The sequence below is a fragment of the Dioscorea cayenensis genome, chromosome 12 (genome assembly GCF_009730915.1).
Source record: "Dioscorea cayenensis subsp. rotundata cultivar TDr96_F1 chromosome 12, TDr96_F1_v2_PseudoChromosome.rev07_lg8_w22 25.fasta, whole genome shotgun sequence".
In the NCBI taxonomy this organism is placed as follows: Eukaryota; Viridiplantae; Streptophyta; class Magnoliopsida; order Dioscoreales; family Dioscoreaceae; genus Dioscorea; species Dioscorea cayenensis.
The window spans coordinates 13,337,896-13,341,565 of record NC_052482.1 but is presented as its reverse complement, the minus strand read 5'-3'; the positions used below and the strand labels follow the sequence as shown (position 1 = coordinate 13,341,565).

The 3,670-nt window shown below is 36.8% G+C and overlaps 1 non-coding gene across 1 annotated transcript; it reads right to left on the bottom strand.

The window, feature by feature from the left end:
• Positions 1 to 3,285: 3,285 nt before the first annotated feature.
• LOC120274340 lies at positions 3,286 to 3,392 on the bottom strand. The gene has a single exon (XR_005540867.1). It is a non-coding gene; the product is annotated as a small nucleolar RNA R71 (small nucleolar RNA).
• Positions 3,393 to 3,670: the final 278 nt, after the last annotated feature.

Here is a 3,670-nt window from a genome sequence, read left to right as displayed (position 1 = left end):
GGCCATCTGAGTCATAAGTAAAACTCTACTCAAATTCATGTATTTCACTGTCTTCTTCATCATTTTTTTATTATTGTCTTCTCCCATGTTAAGCAACCTGGCCTCTAAGTCACTGTTAGCATCTCTTACTTCTTCTTGTCCATGCTGCTCAACATGACATGCATTGTCTCCATCTCCATGCTCATAAAACCCCCCAACATTAGCACCTTCACTAATTCTAACACACACAAACACCTTCCTAGTTGAGTCACATTCTGGGCGATCATAAGTGCATCCATGTTATTTTTTATTTCCCTCGTAGCTTCGAACTCAGAGAAAGCATCCAACCATCATATACTATAGAGATCAACATTTAATTTGAACTTCCTAATCATACTAAGAAACTCAATCCTGGACATTTGATCAACGCTACAAAAATCCACATAACCTGCCAGTCTTTCTATCCCATCAATGGTATAATGCATTCTTATACTAAACAATTCAGCATCTAGCACTAGAATGGAAGTAATTATGATGTTATGCAGCTTATATGATTTACAAATTTAAGAGATTAATGGCAACACAAGCTAACTAGAGTACAGGACTTGGTAAAAAATAATAATTATGCTATGTAGGAATTGGAAAGATGATTAAAAAAATATGCAGATAGAACATGAATTGTGAACACAATCATGCTATTCAAACACCTATAATTGACCACGTTAATTGTACAGAGTGAACAAAAAAAAATTACCATGATACTTTAACTAACCATATTGACCAACTTTGAAAGATTAATGTAATAACAAACTCAGTAGTACAAAAGATGGGCAGTCACAAAAGATGACCAAAGTGGAATAATTTCAAGGATAAACTTAGTAACACACTATGCTTGGAAAAAGATAAAAAACTTTAAACCTTATGCAGATCATAAGGGAAAAAAAACGAAAACAAGTACATCTGGCATTGCTCTAAAAAAGCAATTTCATTCAAACCAAAGATGGATGACCAAATTACAAAGATAAGTTGAAACAATTTCATGATTACAGGCACAATTTGCGAAAAAAAACATCATAAGCTATGCATAAAAAAAGCCAATTCATCCAGTTATCTTTTAAGAATAAACACCATCTATAAAACATCATAAAGGAATACAACATAAATCAAAATTGGTTTAACACATGGATTGGGAAAAAAAACACCAAAATAACACACATTTATGGCACTATATCTTTACCAATCATATTTTAAATGAGGTATTATCATACTATTTTATAATTATCATACTATTCATGTATAAATCGATGATTTGTTGTTGTTTTATGATTTAATTGGTCTTATTCATGTTATAGGTCTTGAGGATACCCATGTGAGCTCGACAACACAAATGAGAAAGAACAACACCGAAAATGACATTTTAGAGCCCGGTACTACAACAACAATGTTGCAATTATTGTAGCACAAAGGATTTAGGAAACAACAAAGTCTCGAGTTTCGTTGACGGGTTTGCTGATGGGCGTGAAGATGCTAGTGAATCGGTTGAAAAATGCGCAGGTACTATAGTAGTCTTATAGTAGCATTTTACTATAGAGCTTTACAGAATTTTTGGGGAAATCTTGAGGCTCTTATGGATTAATTCACGCTCGTGAACAAGGCCGTGAAGCCAACCTTAGAAGGTCTTTAAAGAGAATTTTTAGGGCATTTTGAGAGAGTTTTATGTTGGAAGTCACCCTTTTGGTGGTGTTGTTGGAAGCTCTCCTTGACTTGTCTCTCCGCATTCACCACTTGAGGGAGTTTCATGTTGCTTTATTTGGTTGTTTTTGTGGATTTTATCATGTATTTTGCTAGTATGAACAACTAAACTCCAAGGTCACCGGATGTCGGTGAACCTTGGGGTGAACTTGTGTAGTTTGATGCTTTGATCTATTCTATTGCATTTGGTGTGTTTGAGATTCAAGCTTGGTGTACTTTGATGTATGGATATGCATGAGAACTCTGTATGTTGATTTCTAGGTTGTACTTGGGTACATGACCATCACCTTTGTACTAGACAAACCTAGCTTAGAACTGATCCATGTACAAATATGCCTTGACCATCGGGTATTTTGTGCCTCTCCAACATTATGGTTGGACCTAATTTGAGTATCGATCCTAATTAGAGAATTCCTTGCTTGCAATTCAATTGTAGGAGGATTTGGTTGGAAGAAATTTCGTATCAATACTCATATTAGATTAGGGGTCAATTGTCATGACCATCGGGTTGACCTATCTTAGGAATCTCTCGGTCCAAACCACCAGTTACACGGTAGACCTAGCATCCTTCTCACTTTAGTCACCCCAGGGGAATTCACATCCAGGACCAGCTTCATCCCTTGATTTGTACCCCGTGATTTACCTTAATTGTAGACATCCATCTTAGAGTTTTTTCTATTTCTTTGTAGTTCAAAACACATCACTTGAATATGTAGGCTAGACAACACATGAAGAGGAAGGGTAGCTCCTTGGGCCATGGGAATACGATCCTTTCGTGCTTGTGTGAGAAGTATTGCTTAACTACCTGTGTACTTGCGAGTGTCACACCAATTTTTTGGCGCCGTTGCCGAGGACCCACGAGGAATACTCAGAAAACTTAGAGCTTGTTGATTTGGCCACTGTTTCTTTTATTTGTTTCTTTTGTTTTTTTTTATTTCGTTTTACATATATCTTTATTTCTTTGCTTTCATTTCCTTTTCTTGTTCTCTTTTTGAATCTTAATTATTAGTTTTAAATATTGTGTAAGGTACCCATCTTATGACACGTGCTAGTCAAGCAAACTTGGTAGAGCCCAACAACAAGATTGAGAGGACCTTGCATCAAAGGTTAAGGGAAGAAGCAGAGTGTTCAAGACAACATGAAATTCAAGTTGAGTGTAGTGAACCCTCAATTATGGCCAAGCTAAGAAAGACACTGTCATATTATGAGAGACCACAGTTTACAGGTGATAAGTTCAGTGTGCAAACCCCGACAGTGCCAGTAAACAACTTTGAAATTAAAGCAAGCATAATCGGGATGGTTTAGAATTTAGTCCAGTTTGATGGGTTAGCTAATGAAGATCCTCATGCTCTCTTATCCTGCTTCCTCCAGATTTTCTCTATCTTCCAAATTAACTCAGTCTTAGATGATGCCATCAAATTGAGGTTATTTCGATTCAGTTTGAGGGGAGCAACGTATAGATGGCTTACTTCCTTGGCTCCTGGATCTATCACTACATGGAAAGAAATGGTGGAGAAGTTCCTTGCTAGGTATTTCCAGTCAAGCAAGGAAGCCAGATTGAGATAAGAGATTTCTGCTTTCGGGCAAGGTGATTTAGAGATACTCTTCGATGCCAATAAAAGGTTTAAGGACCTTTTGAGGAAATGCCCTCACCATGGTTTCTCTTCTTGGATGAGAGTACAAATGATGTGTAATGGTTTGAATTATTAGATTCAATAGCTCAATGATGCTATGGCAAAGGGTTCCTTGAGCAATAAATACCCTGAAGATGTTGAGAAATTAATTGAAGACATGGAAAATAATGAATGCCACTGGAGTACAAGATAGAAACCACCAAGGGCAACATGCACCGCACTGGCCGCAAAGGTTGAAATGTTGACCAAGAGCTTTGATCAGTTCATGATAGGGACAAGATTAAATCATGGGGCAATTTTATCTT